The 27,786-nt window shown below is 37.2% G+C and overlaps 1 long non-coding RNA gene across 1 annotated transcript; it reads right to left on the minus strand.

The window, feature by feature from the left end:
• Nucleotides 1-10,789: 10,789 nt before the first annotated feature.
• On the minus strand, nucleotides 10,790-15,411 carry LOC139720763 (uncharacterized). The gene is made up of 4 exons (XR_011710184.1): nucleotides 15,235-15,411; nucleotides 14,587-14,829; nucleotides 12,448-12,525; nucleotides 10,790-10,834 (listed from the first exon to the last, which is right to left on the minus strand). It is a non-coding gene; the product is annotated as an uncharacterized lncRNA (long non-coding RNA).
• Between the last annotated feature and the right edge of the window lie 12,375 nt (nucleotides 15,412-27,786).

Raw genomic sequence — 27,786 nt, forward strand, 5'->3', positions numbered from 1 at the left:
TGTCGACGAACCATTGTCGAATGACGTCACACATAACAATGCTGCACTTCCAGTGAGGGTGTAACCATCATCACAATCCAGGGTTATTAGGGATCCAGGTCGTGTGATGTTTGAATCCCATCTTCCATGCAACACGTTACCAGGGCGATCACATTTCGACTCTGGACCTAGAGAGGATAGAATGAGTTCAAAAGACAGGAGGTGCTTTGGGTGATGGGGATAGTCAGACGTAGAGTTCAGTCAATTAATATTTTGAAGGCACGAAGATTCGGAGGGAAGATTGGAAATTGGGGGTGGTGTTGCTTTTTTTTAAGAGCACGGTAATGTGTCCTTTCGAAACAAACAAGCGAACGAATATCCAAAGTCTTTTCAATACGTTAAACACCTGAAAGGTATGGAAACACTACTCGTTGATGTATATGACTTTCATAATGTTTTTAATACATTGATGGTATACCTTTTCTTCACATACGACCGCACACAGTGAGGATTAAGGTGAAGATGGAAGACCAAAGCTTTTTTAAATTAACTTGAATTAGACTCCGACGTTTTTAAGTGCTTACGACGACGACTATCTTGAAAGACCACCATTTTTGATACATAGCCAGTGGACGGTGAAGGAAGAATCAGTTTAATGTGAAAACATGTTCATCTTATAATTAAGCAATAGTAGGTTTATTTGTTGATTTTATTATTCTATTATTAGTTTAATTATCAGACAACGAAATTATATATGTATATGCACATACACGTATATATATATGTGACCCTGCACCTCAAAACAAACAAAAAGTCGCCAGACATGAATTTATAGTTAAGACCATATTCTGAAAGAGCAGACTTTAAGCTTTAAAATGATGTATAACTCAAATCAAATGGACTCTCCTAACCTATCTAAATATTGGAAAGAAAGCACAAACTCATGAAAAGTGTGAACTGAGAAAAGAGGCTCTGCAGTACAGTGTCTTTTCAAGCGCTTAATCTTTACCAAACCGTGCTGGCTGTGCGATGAATGGGACAAAAAACAGGATGTAAACCACCAGAGTAACAACAATGGAGGGATTATCAGATTAAACTGAAATTAAGCATGCCTCATTAACACATTCTGTCCATAATTAATGCCAACTTTCAAAGCAGTAGCATTATCTCTTCAAAAGTTATTAGAGTTGAAAGTGAAGAGTGTGGACAAGGTTTTTCAGAAATGAAAGAGGGATTCTAAAGACAAACCTAATCACACTATTCTACCAAATTTTAGCATAATGTAAAAGAAGAGCCGCTGTTTTAAAAAATATAAAAAGTCAAGTTCGGCTAGGTTGACCCATTTCACTTATTTTCAGTCCTCATGCAAAATCAGTGTGTGCGACTTTATGTTCGTTTTGAGGTGCACGGTCACATATATATATATATATATATATATATATATAGACACGCACATCTAGAATTATCCCTTATGGTCCTTAAACTTTAGAGAAATGCTTGAAATAAACGTAGTATAAGTATGTATAAGTATAAGGGAAGATATCTCTTTCTCTCGCTATCTGTCCGTTCATCATTTCAAACAATCAGTATATAAACGTTGATGTGGTTTTAGTGAATGATACAAGACACGAAATCCTAAACATTCCAGCCTTTGTTTTCCACCTTATGTCTTTTATTCCAAGTGGTGTGTGTGTTGTATTTTTTCGAAATCAGTGACAATTAACAATAAGTTAGCTTCCTCTCTTTCTTGTATTGTCAGTTTTGGACTCCCAGTCTCGAGAATTGATTTAATTCCAATAAGAACAACAGTGAGAGTCCCGAGATAAGCGCATTATCATATAAAGTACGAAGACCTTGGAATGATCATTGAAGCTACCGGTCCTGTAAGTGTAAATTTATAAGCTCTTCATTTTCTTGTCAGTGGCAACGTAAAATATTTCTTCTCGTTAAGAAAACGAAAGAATCCCTGCCAAGATATGAATGTATATATGCTATTATGCCACTATTTAGTGATATCTAAAAACATCAGATTTATTTAGTTACAACGTCGGCATATTTATGTATAAATTTTCTGTCAAGGAGTTACTCTATGTTTTTACTCGCATGTTCAGGAAAAACTATTTGATTCATAATTATCCTACCCGCCAAAGTGACGCATTTCACCTTCCACGTACTCGAACAATTTCGCTAAAAAACCCGATGATGTATACGGGCCCTAGATACTAGAATGACCTCTCCCCCGAAATAACAAGCTGCTCGTCTTTATTATTCCTTTAAACGCAAATTAAAAGAGTCTTTATTGAGTGCATATCTTGCAGAAACTGAATAATTGCAATGTCTTATGTAATATTGTGGTATGTTATTGTCCGATCAAACATTCTTGTCAACTCGCTGCAGATTCCATTTTGGGTCTTGCTCTCCGAATTCATCATTAGCAATTCCACATTCTACTTCGTTTCCCTCTCTTCCTCTTTCCCTCTTCCTCTCTCTAACTTTCTATACAGAGCTTGACGGCAGGCACCAAATAGCTTAAGTAGCTGTACATGTTACTTTTTGTGTCTTACTGATCACATCCTGGCGATAGTTTTAATGCAACAACAGTTTATAGTGTATATACCAAAGTAGACTTTACGATTATGCAAATCATGTTGTACTCCTGAAACCAATGATAGCTCGGTCACAGTAATGGTTCACATTCTAGATTTTTTTTTCTTATTTGGCACCATTACATCATCTGGTCTTATCTTCTATCCGTTCTTCGTTTCTTTTTCACAAACCCTGATTACTCGGGGCTTACAGCCAAACAAGCTTGCTTTCATGTAGGTCCCGTCATACTTTTCTTTGATCAACCCCATATCGATTTCGATTTTGACCATTTATCATTTAATACATAATATATCACTGTGTTATCACCATGTATATTGTTTGTGTTTTGCACATTGTTTACAAGGTGAAAGAACTTGTTTGATTTCTGTTATAATGTCCATAAATGAGAAGTATGGAAATAAATGAATTGAATATCCTTTGGATATGCGCTTGGAAGTTCCTAGAACAGCGTCAGTAATACTATTTTAGATAAAGGATTTACTTTTGTCCGGTAGGCAAGATGGAGTTGATGAGTTCCAAACTGGTGAATGTGTTGATGAACCATTGTAAGATAGCGTCACACAAAGCAACGTTGCACTTCCGTTAAGGGCGTAGCCTTCATCACAAGCCAGGCTTATTACTGATCCAAGCAGTGTGGTGTTTGAGTCCCATTTTCCGTTTGGTACATTTACAGGGTAAATACATTTCGTCTCATTACCTGGACGCAATGGATAATGAAAATGGTTTCAAGATATGGAAAGACATGAAAGACATGAAGACCATAATATCTGATTTGAGATGTTGGGGAAGAAGGAAAGCCAATGAGAGGGGTAGATAAATTGTGTTTTAATGTAAGAGCACGACACTGTTTCCCTGAAATTTGAATTCGTAAATTAGAGTTAAATTAACCTAAATTACCAAGAATGTTGGGAATAAAGGGTGAGTGAAAAAAAGAATTGAACATGAGCCTCAGATTTAAGAGAAAATCTGTTTAATTGTTGTGCTTTTATAAAAACGCTACCACAAACTTCTTGTCTATTGTCATAGCTACTTCATAAAGGAATACATTTCTAATTGTATCAAAGCTCCATGCTCTTAGGTGTTTTCAAGGCTGTAACAAACTTTTAAATTGTAGTCCGCCATTAAGTTGATGGATAAAGGGTGATTCAATCGAGACAGACATATTTACATCTCAAATAACAAAATCCGATTACCGTTATATCTGCAGTGAAGCTTTCATCGAGTATTCTTGAATAGGTATGTCGTTGTTGTTTTTCACTTTGCAGGTAAATGAATACAAGAATAATATGTGGACATAGCGTTGATTGAAAACGACACCACACCTTTAAAGCTTAGTCTAGCATTGCTTTCTGCACGTGAGCTTCAATGTAAGTTATAGTTAACATCATACGTCTGGAATTAAGTTCAATTTAGTCTTGAACTTAACTTGTCACTTGGTAATTGTCACAGGTTCAATTCCAATGAAATCATGTCATGAAAGGTACTGAGAGTTAAAGACTGCCACAAGCTGTTAGCACTTGACCCTTTCAGTAGTGTGCAGAGAAATCATCATGTACCTACTCATAAACAGAGTTAGCAAGACAAATTATCAGATGGGGACATATTATTTGATGTTGAACACTTACTTTCATCTTCTAGGCAAGATGGGATTGATGTGTTCCAAACTGGACCACCGTTGGATGACGTCTCACATATCAAAGTTGCGTTACCAGTAAGGACGTAGCCTTCGTCACAATCCAAGGTTATCATGGAACCAGTTCGCGTGATGTTTGAATCCCACTTTCCGTGTGATACGTTACCAGGGTATCTGCATCGCAACTTGTTACCTGGGAAAAAAGGAGCATGCAGTTGTAAAAGTCGTGGAGTTTGATAATAGCCAAGAGTACAATAACATTTTTGAGGTTCTTTTTTGTTGTTTTGCACAAGGGTAGTGAGTCCATGATACTCAATCATCCTTTGTCTTGGTTAGAGAAGGGAGAAGACAGTTGTGGGAAAGACGTTGTCTTATACTTGTAATGAGGGCAAGGAACTGCACACTTGAATTAAAAAAAAAGAAATAAAATAAGACATTACAAAAACGAAACGAATGTATTTTCCTTGAAACTTATATTGAATGCCAAGACGAATGAATAAAGACAACTTGTGATGATTACGTGCATGACACGTATGATTACGTTTTGAATACAACTCAAAGAACTTATTTGATAAACGTATGTACACGCAAGAATATTTTAGGCAAGCATTATCTACATACTGAAATAACATCTGATCAAGAATATAAAATTAACTTGTGTCAATCATCTGACAGAAGTAATACATGCTTAAATACTTCATTGTATCAGACAAACACGTACATGTATTTCACATCCATAAGTTCCTTTGTTACATGTGTGTTTGTTTACTAAACACGCTAAAATGAATATAATCTAAACGAACCAAATCATCCATTTCAAATTGTAGCTCATCTATAGTGATCCAATTTCTATATTTTCTTATTCTAATGGTGAATACTGTATTTGCGGTTTAGCTGTAATTTCTTATTCAGAAGGACAAGACAGAACAAGCAAAATAAAATACCATCTGAAGTTGTTTCGACTATCTGACAAGTTGGGACTGATGCATTCCAGATAGGTCGATTCCTGTCACTAGATGACACACATTGTAATGTGGCACTCCCATTGATGACGTAACCATCATCGCAAGTGAGAGTTATTGAAGATCCTAGTGACGTTACGTTGAAGTTCCATTCCCCGTTCGATATTTTACCAGGATGATCACATAATTCTTCAAAAGCTGATAAAGCGGCAAAGTAGAGAGAGAAAGAAAGGACTGTGTCAATCACAATCATTATGCAGCCATAACAATTCAATGAAATATAAAAGCATTTCGTCTTTTATAGGGTCATGTTTTATGTGATGATGACATTTTTAAATTCCTCTAGGGTGAAAAGGCAATAAATGCCCAAAACTCAACTGATTTCTTTCATTTTGTCAATACTTTTCTATCCCTAGGTGTATTTATGGTCTTAATAATTCCATTTGAAGAGAGATTTGTCGGGAGGCATCCCAAGCGTGAGAAGAAAGGGCACAGTGATTTCCTGGTTTCGATGTGCCATGCGTTGCTGAGTTTGCCTATAATTTGATATAAACATGCTCACCTTTATCTGTTGTTTCTGAGCTGTGCAAGGTAACACCTATTTTCATTTAAAATGAGAGCGCCATGCGTTCAGTGTGTGCATGCAGTTTAAAAGATATTGAATATGAGACTGGAAACATACTTTCCACTTCTTCGCAAGATGGTACCGACGAGTTCCAAACGGGGAAGTAAGTCGACTGTCCAGGTAGTGTCACACAATGCAGTGTAGCGCTGCCATTGATGACGTAACCTTCCTTGCAGGTGAGAGATACCGTCGAACCAAACCACGTGATGTTTGAATCCCATTGTCCGTGTTCAACGCTGTCAAGTTGTTCGCAAAAACCATAGGAAACTACAATAGGCAACCGCAGGTGAGAAAAATTTGAATGAAGGTGTGAGGCTCAAAAACATGTTTTGAATCACCATTACACAAGCTATAAATTTGATTACCGATGTCCATATCCATAGGCGTACCCAGGATTTTTTAGAGGGGGGTGTTCAGTGGCGTACCGTGGGTCAAGACATTGGGGGGGGGGGGGGGCGCACCTCATGGAAGCAACATCAGAATTGCATAACTGTACAATTAAATGCGAGCGAGTGGAGCGAGCGAGCTTGAAAATTTTGACATTTTACAGTCCCCAAACTGCCGTTTGTAGCTATATTTTTTCGCTTTAGAAATTAAGGGGAGGGGGCGCACCGGGCGCAACTGCTGGCATTTACTGACAGCAACATCAGGATAATTGCATAACGATTAAATGCGAGCGAGCGAAGCGAGCGAGCTTGAAAATTTTGACATTTTACAGTCACCAAACTGCCGTTTGTAGCTATATTTTTTCGCTTTAGAAATTATGGGGAGGGGGCGCACCGGGCGCAACTGCCGGCAATTACTGACAGCAACATCAGGAGAAGTGCATAACGATTGAATGCGAGCGAGCGAAGCGAGCGAGCTTGAAAATTTTGACATTTTACAGTCCCCAAACTGCCGTTTGAAGCTATATTTTTTTCGCTTTAGAAATTCGGGGGGGGGGGGGCGCACCGGGCGCAACTGCTGGCAATTACTGGCAGTAACATCAGGAGAATGGCATATAACGGTTAAATGCGAGCGAGCGAGCGAGCGAGCTTGAAAATTTTGACATTTTACCGTCCAAAAACTGTCGTTTGTAGCTATATTTTTTCGCTTTAGAAATTAAGGGGAGGGGGCGCACCGGGCGCAACTGCTGGCATTTACTGACAGCAACATCAGGATAATTACATAACGATTAAATGCGAGCGAGCGAAGCGAGCGAGCTTGAAATTTTTGACATTTTACAGTCCTCAAACTGCCGTTTGTAGCTATATTTTTTCGCTTTAGAAATTATGGGGAGGGGGCGCACCGGGCGCAACTGCTGGCAATTACTGACAGCAACATCAGGAGAAGTGCATAACGATTGAATGCGAGCGAGCGAAGCGAGCGAGCTTGAAAATTTTGACATTTTACAGTCCCCAAACTGCCGTTTGAAGCTATATTTTTTTCGCTTTAGAAATTCGGGGGGGGGGGGCGCACCGGGCGCAACTGCTGGCAATTACTGGCAGTAACATCAGGAGAATGGCATATAACGGTTAAATGCGAGCGAGCGAAGCGAGCGAGCTTGAAAATTTTGACATTTTACCGTCCAAAAACTGTCGTTTGTAGCTACATGTATATTTTTTCGCATTGGAGGGAGGGGGCGCCCGGTGCGCCCCCTGGATCCGCCACTGGTAGTCAAGGGTGTCGGTTTATGTTTATGATTGGGGGAGGTATGACCAGCGACGGGGCGTCGAAGTGACCAAGCGGGAGAAGGATGTCCAAAATCTGCACTTTATATAGAGCATCCCCTAATTTGTTTGTGTTTGTGAGTGTGTGTGTTTCATACAGATGGAAAAGTTAGGAAATAGCCAAGGTCAAGTCTTATTATTGGCAATGCAAGGCATTTTAATATAGACTAGTATGTAAAGCAACACTGCAAAATCAATGATCAAGCTTTTTGCCATTCCGATATTCTGAGTACGCTGCGCACATCCTGCTTGTATTCAAAATGCCAACCAGGAATCACGCTGAATCACAATCTTTTGTCGTCTCCGGGCTTTTTAAACAATGTTATACCTCTTTAATTATATGGTTAAAAGAAATCTTAGAAAAATCTTTTTTTCTTGATCATCCTTTCATGTCGATTTCAAAAGCAGTTTACTAACCCTTGAATTACCATTTCCTTTTTTTTCTTTCTTTTTTCTTTTTTTTCTTTTTTTTTAACGAGCGGATGGGGGGGGGGGGGGGGGGGGGGGGCACGTGCCCCCCCCCCATGCCCCCGTAGTTACGCCACTGTTCCTAGACCTAGATATCTAATGAATTTTAGGCGCAATAAAGTCATCCAACCACAATTTGTAGACTCACACTCAGTTATCTTTCAGTTTTAACTATCAGTCATTGAAAAAATTCATATCTACTATTACTAAAGATTACCAAGTCCATGACCTATTACTAATTACATTGAGTAGCAAGTAACTTGCTACTCCCAGAGCTTCCAGAGCTTGCTGCTTCCAGTAGGCTACTATACTGACTGTACTTGGTAGTCAGTGGCGTATCTAGGGAAAACGGCGCCCGTGGCAAGCGCGAAAATTGCGCCCCTAATTTCTGAAAAAGTGTTCAACCCCAACCCCATCCCGGTAGGGACTTAAAAAAAGTCCTCATGATATGCTTTTTGAAGCACTTAAGAGGGGTCTTTTGAGGGTGATTTAAATGTAATAGGCAACCCTAAATTTTGATATATTTTGGCGAGTGAGCGCAGCAAGCGAGCCGAAAATTTTTATATTTCAGCTTTATACATAACATGGAATTCTTGTTATTTTTGGTTATTAAATCTTCGAATTACAATTCTAATCATAGTGACGGCCTTATAGATAACGATTTGTACCAACAGTGTCCAACCCCATCCCGGTAGGGACTTAAAAAGTCCACATGATGTGCTTTTTCAAGCACTTATAGAAGGGGTCTTTTGAGGGTGTTTTAAATGTAATAGATATTGAAGAATTTTGGCGAGCGAGTGCAGCGAGCGAGTCGAAAATTTTTGTATTTCAGCTTACAAAACATGGAATTCTTGTCATTTTTGGTTATTAAATCTTCGAATGACAATTCTAATCAAGATATAGTGACGGTCTTATAGATAACGATTTATACCAACAGTGTTCAACCCCAATCCCATCCCGGTAGGGACTTTAAAAAAGTCCACTTGATATGCTTTTTCGAGCACTTAGAAGGGTTTTTTTTGAGGGTGATATAAAATCTGATAAATTTTGATAAATTTTGGCGAGCGAGCCGACAATTTTTGTATTTCACCTTACAAAACATGGAATTCTTGTCACTTTTTGGTTATTAAATCTTACAATTCTAATCAAGATATAGTGACGGCTTCATAGATAACGATTTATGCCAACAAACTAAGGACTTGGAAAAATACTCTAACTTTCTACGAGTGAGTGAGCCGAAATTGTTATATTTCCACGTCATCATTACGTTTTGTTCTTCTTATTTTTTTTTTTTTTTTTTGATAAATTTTGGCGAGCGGGCGCAGCGAGCGAGCAGAAAATTTTTCTATTTCAGCGTTACAAAACATGGAATTCATGGAATTCATGTTTTGTTTTTATCTTGTTTGATTTGGTTTTCTGCCCCCCCCCCCCCCCCCCCCATTCTCCTTCCCCCGTCCGGGCGAGGTTTTTTTTTTTTTTTTTTCTTCTTCTTCTTCTTCTTTTTTCTCTTTTTTTTCACGTGCCCCCTTGCCCCCCCCCCCCCCCCAGATACGCCACTGTTGGTAGTGATACTACTGACTTAGCATGCAATGTGCCTATAATAGGCTGCAGCGCAGCATGCATTGTACACACATCATACACAATTTACGGTACCGCGTACGGTATAATACCGGTAAACGGTGAACATTATGCGCAATGTATCTTCGCGATTCGGTCAGAAAGCAAAGCAGGGATCGGGCATGTCTACTGTTTGCGCGTCAACTTCGCGCGCGGTGCAGTAACGTAGTATGAACACGTACTGTACACGAGTTCTTTAGTGCGTATGATATTATGTAACTCCATAATGTATCATCATCCACACAAACATTCAAGGAAGAGAAAGAGAGAGAGAGAATGAACGCAAAAGAAAGGAAAGGCGGAATTAAAAACGGAAATAAAAGCGGTAAAGACAGCTTTTGTTTCATTTGTCAACATCTAAGCATTGCTGAAGAGGGGTGTTGAATAGCTCAAACACCTCCCTTTTGCCCAAGGGGGGTGTTTGAACACCTTAAACACCCCCCTTTTGGCAAAGGGGGGTGTTTGAACACCCAAAACACCCCCCCCCCCCCTCGGTACGCCCTTGTCCATATCACACGAAGCCACAGAAAGTTTCTGTATGAATTAAAGTTTAGTGCTAAGAATGAGTAGCTCTTCAGACGGAACGCTGATTTATAATAAAATCTACCAATTCTAAACAAAGGCATTGGGGCGATAGCAAAGTTAAGGTAAAACGTGATGGAATATAATTTGGAAGCAAGACGCATAATTCAAAACACAACGTCCCTAAAATATTAAAGTAAAACGTGATGGAATATAATTTGGAAGCAAGACGCATAATTCAAAACACAACGTCCCTAAAATATTAAAGTAAAACACTCTTACGCCCCTCCCCCCTCTAAAAAAGGAGAAAAATAGATCGATATGATTAGAATGATTGATATTAATTACTTTTTTTTGTAAATTCGACCTTTCTCTTTGATATATCGAAACGTATGCGAATTCATACAGCAAAAACACTTAAACTTACCATTAAACGCATAACACACCGTAGATTTGAAATCCAGTTCATCTCTATCAGGACATGTCCACTCGTGAATTTTGGTTTCAGAAGAGGATATGCTGGCAAATGAATTCGATGGAACACACACGCAATCGCCTCGATGTAGAACAGCTACGTCAGAAAATTGTCTTTGTTCTCGGCAGATGGAGACACACTCCAGGTCGTGCTCGACGGTCTGTCTGGGGAAACTCTGACTTAGAGTATTCACTTGCGAACTCGACAGTTTCTTGTAACATCCGAGATACCCGGGCTCTGAGGGGAAAATACCATAGGCAAGAATATGTTTCAGATGTATGTCTTATTCTCGAGGTGTTAATGCACACGTTTCAAAAAGTACAGTACTTGTATACAGCTTGATTGGCAATAAAAAGAACTTTCTTTTGTTTGGGTATTTTAGGCATAAGAAATAATGTGCGATTTCTCAAACGAAACGTCATGGCTAAATTGATGTGAAAAGAATGGAAATTAAAGAAATCGCACGGTACAATTCAAAATATAGGCTATTATATCATTACAGTTCTATAGTGTTCATTTGAGATCGATATTGAACTTTCTGACAAGGTTAATAGACAGCTGTCAATAATATAGTATATTGATATTATAATCACATTGATTTATACAGTTATATGCTTATAAATTTTACTACTTTTCTTTCAACTTCCAAGAGTTATTTTTGTTTTCTTGTGATCGAAGATATTAGTTTACAAAAACAACAACAACAAAATCTGTAATGTCCTGATTCCATAGCCAATTCAAACTCGCTCCAGCAAATTTAATTTTACACTAACCGAAGGACAGAATACGGAGTGTCTGACCGAACTGTTAATGACTTGTTCTCGAATATATCATGGACATCATTCCCACATGATTATCTGAGAGGCACTTTGGTTTGTGCGTGTTTCAATGTGGTTGTGTTCCAGTATATGAGTGTTTCATGGAATTAAAACACATATACATAACGGTTTATGAAACTTATAGTACCGTCTCAGACATCCTGCAACATTGGATTTGTTATAGTAATCAGAGTTGCAACTGTAACCCTGCATCGCAAAACCACAAGTTGGCAGTCATTAATCGTTAGTATAGAGTCTGAAAAAAAAAAACACTCTAAGCCTTAGGATAGCATATAACTCAATATATTTTTTTTTTCATAACTCATGAAAATAACGGAAAGAATGTACAGCCTCTGTAAATGTGCATGATGAGAAAAGACGCATTCAAGTTTAAAGTTTATAATGCAAGGGCTTCATCACATCCAGTGGTGCTCAGTGCAATGAATAGGACAATAAACAGGATACACGTGTATGAATCTCCTTTGCACTCACAATGATAGGATTATCAACTTAAAGGGGTGGTATGGCATTAGTTGATGTGAACATTCAGCATAAAACACTGCGAGATATTTCGAAACCACTTTGTGAAATGTCAGGGAGCATACCATTCTAAGAGGATTCAAACTTTATTTGATAAAAATCAGTTTTGAACTGTCTGAGCTATCCAATAACAAAGTAAAATAACAACACAATTCTAATACAAGGTAGGTCACATCTTATATTAGGATTGCTTTGTTTAGGATATCTCAGACATTTTAAAACAAATCTTCATCAAATTTACTTTGCATTCCTTTGAGAATTATGCTCTGTCATAATTACATTTCTCATAATCTAAACACACACACACACACACATAAAATCTTCAAAAGACGTTGGAAATCTGAAGCCCCATCTCAACCGAAACTGTACCATCCCTTTAAGCTGATAGTTGGCACACTCATCAAACACATTGTATTCATAGTTCTATACCCTTTTGCAACGCATCATGTAAAGACAAAAATAATCTGTAAACGTTTCAATACGTTTTCTCACCTCTGCATTTCAAATACACTGCTCTCTGAGACGGACATTCAGTACTTCTCCACAAGCAATTAACCAAACTTCGCGAATCTGTGTAACAAAATTAAGAAGAAACTTATTTTTTTCTTTTTATTTCTTCAGCGAAGATCGAGTTCACATAAACTTGGAGGCTTTTCATGTTGGAATTGCTTTGACTATTGGAAGGGCAAAAAACTGCACGTGCTCTATCCAATGCGTATAAAAAAAAGGGGTATTCCTACTTTGGAGGGCTACTATTTCATAGTTGTCAGCTATGGAGGGCACAATGTTAGTTGTGTGGAAAGAAAATAAAAATCTTCTTCTTTCCATTGGTGCATATTTTTGTCGACAAAATGTTATGCATGACTGAGCATATGGACTTTAAAAACAACAATGACAAATTGCACTCTTTCCAAGTTTGAGTGTCACAATTATGAAGGAACAATGGATATCTGTCAATGAGATCTGTCATTGAAAGAGACCAAATAAATAGGTCAACCTGTATAAATGCAGGTTTGTGTTTGATATAATGTTTCAGGTTTTTCTAAAATTTTATGGTCGTAATCTGTAACAAGGCCAGCTGTTCTATAAATTGGTCACTTCCAAAAAGGCCAACCCTCACCGTTCATTTTCCTCTGTTCACATTCAACACATAGCTTGCAGTGAAAAAAACATGTCTTGAATATAATATGAAGAGAACAAAATGGACAATGGGTTAGCCTTTGTCGGAGCGACAAAGTTATCAATAACGTGGCCATGTTGAAGGTTATGTACCATAAAATGTTCGAAATAACCCTAAATCCAAAGGTTACAGCTCGTTATTCCGAAGGTTCGTTATTCCGAATGTTCGTCATTCCGAAGGTTCGTTGATCCGAAATGATAAAGGGTCCGTAACGAAAATTCGGAATGACGAGCTTTGTTTCATTTTCGGATTAACGAACCTTCGGAATAACGAATCTTCGGAATAACGAACCCTATTTCATTTTCGGATTAACGAACCTCCGAAATAGCAAACAATTATTTCATTTTGGGATAAACAAGCCTTCGGAATAGCGAACCCTATTTAATTTTCGGATTAACGAATCTTCGGAATAACGAACCTTCAGAATAACGCCACAAATGTTCGGATTAACGTACCCTTTTTCATTTTCGGATTAACGAACCTCTAGGTATAGGGAATTTGTGTGTTTCGGATTAACGAACCTTCGGAATAACAAAACAAACAGCACCCAACACGAACATGCAGTCATGCAGGCTGGCCTTTTAATTTGACCACTTTCATTGAAAGATATCATCCATCCATTGATACATTCATTGTTCCTTCACGATAACACTCAAACCTGGAAAAAAGTGCAATTTGCCATTGTTGTCTTTCAAGTTCAGCCGCTCAGTTATGCATGACATTATTTTATCAACATAAGAAGGTATCATTAAAAAGAGGCAGAGTTCCCATTTCCACAAAACCAACATTGCGCTCTGCATGACTGACATGAAATCGTAGCCCTCCAAATTTGGATTACCTTCTTTTTTTACGCACCACCGTATTACACTTACGTAGTTTGAAGAGTTAGGTTTATGTGTTGAAACATTTAAATCTGCAAAGAATGAAAAGTTGTTGAAGGCTTAGAGTGTATGATACACGAACAGCATTAAACTATTCACAATATTCAATGTTACCATCACATTATCTTCCAGTTGTATAGTTTCTCGATATGAAAATCCAAAATTTGGTAAAATATTATGTTTGCATAATTTTTTCATAAAACCAATAGAGATTTGTTAAAGAAAAATAAATATCATCTTATTTGTCTTTTCTTTATTTTCTCCATTTGTTAAGACCTCAATTTTGATCAGTCTAATTACACTGAAATGTTTATTACAATGTATTCGTAATGTAACTACTGATGGAGAAATCAGGTAGAAATGTTGTTTCAGGACAATTTCCCCCTTACAAAATATTTCTAAACATGTACCGCTTCAAAGGTACAAACGATATAAATGTATTTACACAGTTCTATAATAACCTACAGTATGTTTTGTTTTCTTTTTTTGTTACCACCAAACTCTGTCCTCTTTTAACAGCCGCAATCAGGAGCTATAACCGAACACAATTTTGGGACAAGTTTCACTTACATTCAGGACAACTTTCAACCGTAATCCAATCTCCTTGGTTGATGTAGGATGGCAATTTGGCGCTAGAAAGCGTATGATATGAAGGAAAACCAAGCGCACCACAGATCAAATCAGCAACGTTTTCGGTAAAGCCATCACGGCAAACAAAGCTGTCAGTAGCGGATCGCAAAAGTACCAAACCTTCGAGAACGTCGAAAGGTGACTGTGCCCCGATGAGTTTCAGAGACGGCAAAAGTTGTGTACCTGAAAATTACATTATAAAGATAACAGTGGTATGTTCTTGTAAAACATAAACCCTACAGTTTCACTTGTAATAATGCGTTAGAAACGTTGTGACATGACGCGAATCCTGGGGACTCATAAATGCCAAAATATTATTCAAGAGATAGAGTTTATTATTCATTTATTCTCAAATTAGTATGATCTTTTTTTCCTTGAGGGTGGTTAGCGTTTATAACAAACAGTTCATAATATTTTATCAAACATGATTATGGCAGGTTACTTGTCAATTAACGGCCATGGTTCTATTTGAAATGAAAGTAATCGGTGTAAAACATGAAGGCGTTTATGATAACAAAACTACACGTGTAGTCATAACAGCAATAACAATAATATTATGTCTCGCCCATGAAGAAAGGAACAAGTTACCTGTTAAACACGTTGCGGTGATGTTGACTCTCACGGGATATATATATCTCCGGGTCGGATATATATAGTCTAAGTCTCAGCTTGTGGCCAAGTGAAAAGATGGGTGGAGATTTGCTGAAATTTTCAAGTTCAATCTCACTCTTGGTGGTAGAAATCTCATCCTCCGTAGTAACCTTTATGTACTCGTTGTTGATAGACTGCAGCCATAGAACCATCCTTTGACCCTCTGGTGCTTGTATTTCCCATCTGTCGGCAACTACACGTATCACGCTGTCTGCCTGGATCGCAAAGGTAGTGTAGCCCATCGAACAGTCGAACGTTTTACCTGAAATCAGTGGGGAACATAAGTGAAATAGATATAAACAAATTTTACCTACGATATCTAACATTAAGTATTATTCATCATTTTTTTTCAGAAACGTGCCAAAAGAGGGTAGGCCTGTTACATTTTGGCAGATTTATTCTGTATAGAACAACGCGGCATGTTGCTTCGAGAGAGACAACAATTTCGAGTGTTATACAAGCACGTGTACTGCTTAGACTGCAACGTAGTTGGATACATTTTTTTTTCTTTCAAACTATGCATCTTTCTTTTCTGACTCATGTTTTAGAGCGGGTATTTTAGAAGTGGCTTACCCAAAAGGCACCCGTTAGGATTCTTTTCGTTGAACTTGCCCGGATTTACAACAACTAGGACAGAATATCTAGACAAATGTGTAACCCTCCTTATACATTATTAATCTGCGAACTTAACAACCGCTTGTTTAGCATCGGGTCATTTGATGGCATTTTTATCTCTCTGATGAATTTTCCAATTTGCGCATGAAAGTGTATGTCTATGATGATACGTGAAGCTAAAAATTATCAAATTTCCGGTATGTCAGCTCTGCGATTAATTAGAAGTCCATTAATTTGATTAAAATGAAAATAAGTCATCGCTTTCCGTCTGACAGGAAATGGGTAAAATATATGTACATACATTATATATATATATATATATATATATATATATATATAATATCCTTTGTAGGATAATTGTGGGGGTTCAAAAACAAACCATCAAAGAAAGTATATAAGTACATACCTATCACGTCCGATGAAATTTGGGGAGGCAACGAGAATCCTATCACCATTGTCATTAATATCCACTTGGCTAAACTGAGAGCCATGACTTCATTCTTCATGTTTGCTATTCAGAGTCAAACTCTACCATTAAGCACAAATATGATCTATTGGCGTGGAATAAACAACCTTTCTCCTCAAGCAGAATTTTCTAACCCAATATCTGTACTGAACAAGATGGCGTCTTTGTTCTGACTACAACTTGTCGCATCAGTAACTATACAACGCAATAATTGGACTGTCTCTCCCGCTCGCTCCCCTGCGCACGACAGTGCGCATTAAAGTGTCGACACTCAAGATATAGATCAAGTGACATGGTACAATAACAAATCATTGAAGTGTACTGATACAAAAGAAACTATAGACAACTAAGCATTATAATAATTAAAGGTGATTTTAGTGTCAATTTGTAGTACAAGTTATTGGGAGGGGTTTTGAGAAGAGGATATCATTTTTAGAAGTGTTGATTAAAAACGTTCCAAATACGAACCTTCTTTTTTGTTTCTGATTATCAGGTTTGATGGGAATGGATTTTCAGAACGAAGTAAAAAATCAAGTTCTTTTCAAGATCGATTTGAAATTGAGGCTATATAATTGTAACAAAATAGAAGGCATCCATTACACCACAATAACAAACGTTCATCACTTCGTAAAATCAAAATTAAAGTGTCCTACCGATATTTTCGTCCTTTAAAGAAATGTAAACAATTTTCCATAGTAGAGCCTAAAAGCATGTACAATTGGCACTGCCTTAATACAGGACCCTTCAATTGCAGTCATTTCTGGAATCTACTTAAAAACAATTGTCTTATGTTTCATTATGAAACCACAATGATAACATTCTTCAAATCACGAATACGAGTCCCTGCATTGACACTCTTGTGAGGGCCATCATCCCTCTTAGTATTTTTTCGAGTACCATTATATACCCGCCATTGTATTCGTTTTTCATCACTTACGTTGGTTTTCCTAGACAGGAAGTACATAGTGTTTGACCCGTGGAAGATAGAAGTGCGATTTCTTTATATAATCACACCGACATTTCAAGACGAAAATATCGACAAAAATGGTAGTATTAACGAGGGGAAAATCTGTACTTCTTTTTCTTTTTCTTTTCTTTTTTTTGTGCAAAATGCACCTTTTCAAACAGGAGATAATGTTTTGATTATCAATATAGTGCAATCAAGACATCAATAAGATGAAATCCATAGTGGTAAGGAAAAAAGTGTATGTGAGCAATTGGTAAATTAAATCCTCATTATAAAACATTGGTATGATCGGTGACGGACAGTGGCAGCATTCCGAATAAAAGTAATAATTTGGATAGTTTGGTATCCATTACGCTGTGAAAGTAACACCGAGAGGTTTTCTCTCGTAAATGGACAGGGTTTCCTCCCAAGCGATTGATTATTATAAAGGAATCTAGTGGTATGTTGTTATCATGTCTGATACGTTACTTTCTGTTAACATATTTGTTTTGTTTTTACTTGACCGGGCAGTACGTGTGCTCTGATATGAGTAATTTCTAGAATGTTCGTAAGAATAGTCAAACCATGTAACGACATTATGATTTCTGAAGTCTGACCAGTGATTCTCCCCTCCCCTCTTTTCTCTGGAAACATCCCGGTATTTGCATTGTTTCACAGCGTCCTAGAAAAATACTTCTTGAAGGGATGAGTAATCATGATCACAATCTATCGAAACTGAAACGGTAATCTAACCCGTAATTTGGCTGTGTAGATAGTATAGCCCGTGATTACAGACACGTTTTCTCATAGTTTACATTACGTTTTTCATTTCTGCCTACTTCATGGTCTTACTGTATGGTTTTGTATACAATGTATATACATGTATGTATAATATATATATATATATATATATATATATATATATATATATATATATATATATATAATGACTGTGTGTGAGTCTAGCGTGTAGGCCTATATAATAGCTGTTGGGGCGACAAAACCATATTCGTATGAGTATGTTCTTTCCGAGTGTCCTTTTAGCAGTATACTACTTTGATGTCAACATGAACAGACAACAAGTGTTTTTTTTTAAATTAATATATGTGACCGTGCACCTCAAAACGAACATAAAGTCGCACACACTGATTTTGCGTGAGGACTGAAAATAAGTGAAGTAGGTAAACCTAGCCGAACTTGACTTTTTCATATTTTCTGAAAGAGTGGGTCTTCTTTTACATTATGCTAAAATTTGGGATCATAAAACGGGCAGGAAAGTGTGTTTTTTTAGCAGTTTATCTCAAACATTTTTTGTAGAATAGTGTGATTAGGTGTATCTTTAGAATCCCTTTTTCATTTCTGAAAAACCTTGTCCACACTCTTCACCTTCGACTCTAATAACTTTTGAAAGGATAGCGCTACTACTTTGAAAGTTGGCATTAATTATGGACAGAATGTGTTAATGAGGCATGCTTAATTTCAGTTTAATCTGATAATCCCTTCATTGTTGTTACTTTGGTGGTTTACTTCCTGTTTTTTGTCCCATTCATTGCACAGCCAGCATGGTTTGGTAAAGATTAAGCGCTTGAATAGACACTGTACTTCAGAGCCTCTTTTCTCGGTTCACACTTTTCCTGAGTTTGTGCTTTCTTTCCAATATTTAGATAGGTTAGGAGAGTCCATTTGATTTGAGTTATACATCAATTTAAAGCTTAAAGTCTGCTCTTTCAGAATATGGTCTTAACTTAAAATTCATGTCTGGTGACTTTTTGTTTGTTTTGAGGTGCAGTGTCACATATGTATCAAAACATTTAGCCACCTTGCACCTTCAATTTCATCGACGTCACAGCACGTTTAACTTGAAATGAAACTGACATGAAACGGATATGTATATATATATATATATGTATATATATATATATATATATATATATATATATATATGTTTATACACTCAGCCAAAAAAGTAAGTTTCCCCCTAGCACTTTTGGATATATCTCAACAAGTATTTTCCCAATTTTCATAATTCAAACGGGAACGGATAGGGAATTTTATTACTCATAGCATGATAACCGGTGGCAATGACATGCCAGTCATGTTATGAGTAATACAATTCCCTATTCATTCCCGTTTGAATTACGAAAATCGGTAAAATACTTTTTGAGATATATCCAAAAATGCTAGGGGGTAACTTACTTTTTTGGTTGAGTGTATATTATGTGACCGTGCATCTCAAAACGAACTCAAAGTCGCACATGTTGATTTTGTGTGCCGATTGAAAATAGGTGAGATGTGTCAACCTAGCCAGTTTTGAGTTTTTCATATTTTCTGAAAGAGCAAATCCTCATCTTTATTGTGCTAGAGCTTGGGGTCATAAAACTAACAGTAAATTGTGTTTTTAGCAGTGTTTCTTGAGCACTTTTTGTAAAGCCCTGTGATAAGGTGTGTCCTAAAGAGTCCCCTTTTCATTTCTTAAAAATCCTTTGCACACTCTTAACTTTCAACTCTAATAACTTAAGAAAAAATGATGCTACTGCTTTGAAAGTTGGCGGTAATTATCAACAAAGGGTGTTAATAAAGCATGCCTAATTTCAGTTCAATTTCATAATCCCTTCATTGTTGTTACTCCGATGGTCAACATCCTGTTTTTTGTCCCTTTCATAGCACAGCTATCATGGTTTGGTAAAGATTAAGCGCTTGAATAGACCCTGTACTTCAGAGCTTCTTTTCTCAGTTCACACTTTTCCAGAGTGTGTGTTTTCTTTTCAATATCTAGATAGGTTAGGAGTGTCCATTTGAGCTGAGTTATACATCATTTTAAAGCTTAGAATCTGCTCTTTCAGAATATACCCTTAACTAAAAATCCATGTCTAGCGACTTTTTGTTGGTTTTGTGATACAGGGCCACACACACACACACACACACACACACACACACACACACATATATATATATTGGACCGATGTGTTGGCTCAGTGAGTAGAGCGGCTGCCCTCACAATCGGGAGGTCGTGGGTTCAAACCCCGGCCGCGTCATACCAAAAGACGTTAAAAGATGGGAGTTGCTGCTACCTTGTTTGCCGTTCAACAGTTGAAAAGGTTAGAGCAACGTCGATCTGGCGCTGCTCAGTGGCTGCCGGGCCCACGATCAATTGGGCAAAAAGAATGTCCTTTCTTGGACAATAAAATTTGGAGTTTATATCCAAAACAATTATTATTATTATTATATATATATATATATATATATATATATATATATATATATATATATATATGTATACATGCCGTCAATCCCTCGTTTGAGGCGAGACCCCAAATTCCACCTCCGAAAGTGGGGTGCGTATACCGCTTTCATTATTTGTCGTTTGGGCGTGGGAGTCGAAGTACTTGTCCATTGCAAATAAACTTTCTGCTCAGGCGTGACAAACCTGGAGGCCAAGCCAGGGTTTGATGACTCCAGCAGCTGTCGTATTACGTAAGAGCATGATAAGGATATCTGCCTGTGGCAGACCATTCAAAGTGAACTGAATTTTCTCTATCCTTTTTAAAGTTTTCAATTTTATAGTCTATTGAGAAATTCTATGGTCATCCATTTTACATTTCGAACGAAAAAAATTGACCCGTAAATAACGAAAATACAGGAATAAGAAGGAGAGCATTGCCAGTTTGCCGGTGCTGACAATGTGCTATTTGGCAGTGAGTTACAACGGGGAGGTGAGACTACTTCCCTGGTTACAATCAGCCTGCTGACTGGATCATTGAGAAAGCAGCTGTCGTATTACGTAAGAGCATGATAAGGATATATGCCTGTGGCAGACCATTCAAAGTGAACTCAATTTTCTCTATCCTTTCTAAAGTTTTCAATTTTATATTCTATTGAGAAATTCTATGGTCATCCATTTTACATTTCGAACGAAAAAAATTGACCTGTAAATAACGAAAATACAGGAATAAGAAGAAGGAGAGCATTGCCAGTTTGCCGGTGCTGAAAATGTGCTATTTGGCAGTGAGTTACAACGGGGAGGTGAGACTACCTCCCTGGTTACAATCAGCCTGCTGACTGGATCATTGAGAAAGAGAGAGAGAGAGAGAGAGAGAGAGAGAGAGAGAGAGAGATGGAGGGGGGGGGGGGATGGGGGAGGGAGAAGGGGAGAGACAAAAATTAATGGAATGACAATAGTTCCTGTCACTGCAGTACAGGCATGCTCTGTCTGCATACGCTGAATGTCTACACTCACACACACACACGTACACACACACACGCACCATGGAGCTACATAGCCCATGCAAAAACCCAAACAATCTCCTCCTCTCGCGGTGCCCCCCCCCCCCTCCTGTGGCGCTGTGGCAATGACTGATGCTTAGATTAGGCCAGGGTCAAGAAACAGGTGTTTTATATCTTTGACTTTAAGTCATTGATTGCCAAGATATACACTGGCATTATTGACGGGGGTGTAGCCTCTTCAAACGAGAGATTTGCGTCATGTATTTATGGGTGAGAATTTTGAACGATGTACAATTGCCAATTTTCGCACCTTATGACATTCTTTCCCTTAGAACACGCCTGGATGATCTAAGAAACCAGATTCTTTCATGTCATCTCAAAGCCTGGTAAATTTCCTTTCAGGAAATGTATGGTTTGGTTGACTTTTGACTGATATTTTTCATTTGACAAGGACTTAAAGCGTAAAAATACGGTACAAACGCTATTTTCACAATAATTTATGTTTTTCAAACTAATGATGTCCCCTTTTTTATGATAGTTGGCATCTAATATCTGACCGTGTTCTGGATTTGACATATCATGGGTATGAACCACAAAATTATAAGAACTTTATGAGCACGTATAAAATTACAGAGAACAATTGAAATATCAGAGCCCTAAACAGACGAACGTCCGTGATGCTTTCATTTCTATCGCTGCTGCAAATTCTACTTTGTTGTCCCAACTGTAATGTATACGAAAATTTGGTGTTCCACCTAATGAACATATCCTGCAAAAATTGTACGTCTGCTGGCTGTACATGGGATGTAACATTCTTTTATGCAAAATTATACTCAGTTTTCGTCACGGACGTGCTTCCGCTATTTACTAATAAAGATCGTAGCCCATTAAACGTTATTGGCGATATTGTTCTGAGTCCAAATCAACTAAGATCTAGCCACACGTTTGAATTTTTGTCCATCCCTTGTCAAATGGGAACCGAAATTACATTTTTAGACGAACCTCCGAGAAAAAAAAAAAAAAAAAAAACGTCCGTGATGATTGAAACGTTATCGAGTGGGACACCATCTCACTTTGATGGCGAAGGTACATCATTTACCTTTGGCTCTTTAGCCGAGGAGCTGCATGTCATGTTTGGAGCGGACTGAGACTCGTTCGCAGTTTTTGGACCATGCAATTCACCGAAAACCAAGCAAATAATAATATTTTCTCTGAAAATTCACTTCCTAATCTCCCTCTTAGCAATATATATGTTGTGAGGATGTCAAATTTCTTATAATTTGCATTGACAATACCTTTTCAAATTTTTGAAAGAGTTAGGAAGGCTAGGTACTCTCTGCCGATTAGTTACCCGTCCTGGAACATGACCCTAGTAGTAGAACGAACGCCCGTGACAATTCCAGCGAACGTCCGTGATGTATGCAATCCGACCGACGATAACTTGTCCCGAAAGTGTCTGTATTATTTACAACTTTTGGCTCCAATAGCGACAAATAAAGTTTTACAAAGTAAACAATGAGTTTAGAACAGTACTTTCAGAATTGTTAAGGCGGTATGTGATCATGATGAACAAACAGTTGAAAATTTACTCCCAATTTTACGCTTGTTTTCCCTCTAATTAAAAATAAAAACAGCTTAACACTGAAAACCAAGTTATAGGGAAAAGGAATATTGCGTAATCTGTAATTTCTGTGCATTTACATTTCTTTCTAATGAGGTTTTGGAGACAATTTGCACTGTTACAGGTTCTGAAAGTTTCGCTCACGGACTTTCGGTCCGATAAAGGACATTTCTCATTATTACAAATATATCACTGTACATCAAGTTAATGTTACTTGAAAATATTACCAAATCACCGAGTCGCTCATACCCAAAAGTGAATAACGTTCAGCACCCAATTTACCTGTAATAACAAAAAGAAAACGTTTTGTTCACGGATGTTCGTTGGTAGAATAAGTTGGTAGAATAATTATATCAATGCAGGGCTCCCTTGTAAAGCAGGCCTTTGTGGCACTGAAAGGGACTACCCAGCTTTTAAAGAAGACTTAATAAAATAAATAAATAAAGATAAGTCCATGGATTACATAGTAGGAGAAAGAGGAACAGTGCCAGTTTTTAGTGACAGATGCTCCAAGTGTTTATCTTTTGATTATGGGAGCTGCCATCTCAAACAGAACACATCCAGTTTTAGTCTCCATCACGGACGTTCGCTGTAATTGTCACGATATTAAATGCCTTAATACATTCTTATTTTTCTCTTCACGACGATTTTTCTATCATTCCCTAAGTAGCCTGAAAATGCTACGACCTAACAAAAAAGCAAAACAAAACAAAACAAAACAAAACAAAACAAATCCGAAAAGTGCTAGGCGGTCACATTCAGGATATATTGGAAAAAAATGAAATGACGGAAGAAGTCTGTAGTGGGCATGTGTTGAAGAAGAAATGGAAAAGGACGTGGAAGCAGTTGAATGAAAATGAACAGTAACAGAGAAGGGATCGAGCTCCAACACACAGAGGAAAGAATTGCCAGTGCACTCGCATTATACCGAATTCCTCTGGAGAAGGTTTTGTTTGTTTGTTTGTTTATTCTTTTATTCATCGAAATGTCGTCACAAGCGAACAAAAAAAAAATTACAGTATACAATTATTGTCTGATGAAAACACGCAAATCCTCCGCTTATAATGACATGGTGTTTGTTTTATACTAATCAATGAAAAGCAATCTTTATCTGTAATTCTTTCCAAGATGTTTTTTTTTCATTTTACATTTAAGAGACAGACAGATCGTCAAGTTGTTTGTGCTTTTGTACTTACTTTGAACTTTGAACTTTGAAACACATGTTAAAAAAGTAATGATTTAGAATAGGTTTAAGGTTGCACTTTGATACGTTCGCTCTGCCAAAGATTCGTTACTCCGAATGTCCAAAGGTTTGTTATTCCGAAAATGAAAAAAAAAAATGTTCGTAGTTAATTCAAGAGGTTTCTTACTAAAAATGTCCTTATTCCGAAAGTTTGTTAATCCAAAAATGAAATATTAAGGTACACTATTTTTAGGTCTATTCTTCTAAAAGTGGAATGGGCCTGATATTCGTTTGTGTGAAAACGATTATCATGAGGTTTTGAAATCTGGAGGATTTGGTCGTTAATTTGTTTCTCCACATTTGGATAAACGAACCTGACTGTTCATGTTCCAATTAATAAATCTTTCGATTAAACTTGGAGATTCCTATCACTTACCGAACAAAAAAGCTTCATGATTATACGAACTCTATCAATTTTAAGATTGACAAACTGTATGAATAACGAGCCTCCGAAATGACGCGTTACAAAATGTTTGTTATAAGAAACCATAGTTATTGTATAATATCGAAGTCACAAACATCCGTCCAAGTTATATGAACTTATTGTGTCTTATTATGACGAAACTTCGCAGTATCGAACCTAATATAATTTCTGACTAATAAAATAACACAAATTCTCCAGTGTGTAACACAAGGGGCAAACGCAGAGGGATTTCTTCCTAACGTATTCGTTTGCCCTCCCCAGCTAAACTTCGTATTTCTATAACGGAGCACATTTCTTTTGATTTTCGATGTCAATTCTTTGTCATATTTAGCTGTGACCTTGTTCGCATATTTGGCATTGTAGACTTTAAATAACAAATTTAGGACCTGAATCTTTACTTCTTGATGACGAAATTTTGATGAATATATTCGTTCTCAAGGATGGACTACGTCACTGAGCACTGCTGAGATTACACGTACGTTTGTACGTTCATTTACGAGAGATGGAAAAAATTGTTTTCTTTGATTCCTCAGCATGAGAAGATAAACAACATTTTATAATTGAGAATTGGTAATATCTATTCAGGATTTTGTAGAGTCTACAATTACGTACAGGTTAAGAGTACAAGCTTAATATTCTGCCAAGACATACACATGTCCCTTAAGATATTTCGTTACGATTTTGAACTGAATCAGATCGTTGCAAACTTGTAAATGGTATTCGTATGTATGTGCAGTACTATTCCTCACGGACGTTTGCTGCTCTGGACGTGGTAAACTTCTGCGGTGAATAAAACCTTGTTCCCCTGGGAAAATCCTAGTATAATTGGGTTGATATTAAAGCTTGAGTTATACTCTTTCAGGTAAGATAAATGATTTGGAGAATTTCTTACTTTTTAAATCTTGCGTTGTTTTGGCTCAAATGTACATCGTTCAAAATTCTGACCCATATATATATATATATATATATATATATATATACATAGATAGATAGATAATATGTAGAGAGAGAGAGAGAGAGATAATTCATATGGATATACTTTAAGAATTAGGCAGACCGCGGCCAGTTTGCAGTATTCACAAGAGCGTACTTTATTCCGATTTGCCTCAGTTTCTTTATTATTCCAATATCACCGACAAAAAAAGAAAGAAAGAAAGAGAAACCGTGCACCAAGTCCTGAAGGTTGTATTCTGGCATAAACAGTTGTGAAACTTAATATGTAATACGTAAGAGAAGTTTTTATAATGTATATATACGTTAGGGGTAGAAATATATAATATGTTTCTTGGCGTTTTTACACGTGCTCTGCTTTTATATTTGATGGCTGTTGTTTCTTGATTACAAGATACTTACTAACTTACTAATTTACGGAATAAACCAGAATTCTCGTGAACATCGCAACTTCTAAACAAGAAAACATGCTCAGTATATGTTGAGGACGACAGTTTGCTCTGATTTTTCATTTCATTTTCATTTCATTTTTTATTTCATTTCCGGCCAAACCATATAATATGACATTGCATATACACAAAGTCAGTACAAAGTAACTTTTACATGTCCAAATGAAATTTAAATACACGTCATTTGTTTACATGAAACAAAAAACATATTTTGGTAGAAGAAGTACAAGGACAAAATGTGACTGAATCATAACAAAGAAAAGGTCGGAAATGGAGGGGACTGCTAAAAAGCCAAGCTTGTAGAATGCAGTCCCCTCGGAGTCGCTTTATAATAGTAATACACGAGACATTTTAACATAATCCACGGGAACCAGAACACAAAACGAGTACGCACTCAAACGCACACACATATAACACAGTAACAAAGCAGCTCTCTTACATACACGTGGAAAGGATAAAAAGGAGATAGAAAGGGACAGGAAGACAGAGGGAAGGGCAAAGGAGAGGAGTATTGGGGGTCGATGCAGGACACAGGAAGTTGTTTTCATATAAATGATATAACATAATGGTTATGAAATAAAGTAAACAAAATAAAGGCGATAGCAGCAAGAGAAATCAGTTAGGAGCTTTCAGAATCCAAATCCCCAGTAATATAAGAATTAATAAGCATTTTCTTTAATTTTAAAGTAAAAGTGTTGAAACTTAGAGATTCTTTTATACTGCTGTCAAGGGAATTCCAGAGTTTAGGTCCAGCGAAGGAGAATGTAGACTTTGCAAAAATTGTCCTAAACAGTGGTAAATGGAATTCATTGGTTTGTCTAGTGGGGTATGAATGTACAGTTTTATTTTGGATAAACATAGAGTCAAACACCAAAGGAAGGGAGTGATTTATTAATTTATACATAAACTGACCTAAATTCAGACAATATAAATCCTTAATTTTTAAAATATTATTTTGATGAAACAAGTCATTGAGTAGAAAGAGTCACTGTACTTGAACCACTAGGTGCGCAAAAGCTGTTACACTATTGACTATAAGTTTCTAAGCTTCTGTTGGCAATTATTACAGATAGAAATGTCAGGTGGAGTGCAAAAATACTCAAACTAAAATCTATACATAAAAATATACGGTAATTCAGTGGTTTTTCTTTAAAAAACAACAACAACAAAACAACCAATCTCGTACGAGCAATCTAACGCACTTCATTCATATTTAAAGCTTTATACGTATTATACAGACAGTGGAAAATGAGCAAAGAAAATGAGATTCCATCGGGATTCGAACCCGATACCTCCGGATGATAGTCCTGTGCTCTACCGACTGAGCTACAGAAAGCTTTAGTTCAGTGTTCGTCCCAGAAACCCTAAATTCTCAATGCTCGGATGGTCAGAAGCTATAGCAGTGCGCTTTGTGTGTGACACACACGCACGCACTTAAACTTGGCATAAGCCCGAAGGATAATTCAACTTTGGGATAAATGCGATGGATCACCGAATACAAACACATAAATCATATTTCACATTATTTCCTTATCTTCTCATTAAACATC

The sequence above is a fragment of the Diadema antillarum genome, unplaced genomic scaffold (genome assembly GCF_040938485.1).
Source record: "Diadema antillarum isolate AM-2024a unplaced genomic scaffold, OU_Dant_1.0 scf00000133, whole genome shotgun sequence".
NCBI lineage: Eukaryota > Metazoa > Echinodermata > Echinoidea > Diadematoida > Diadematidae > Diadema > Diadema antillarum.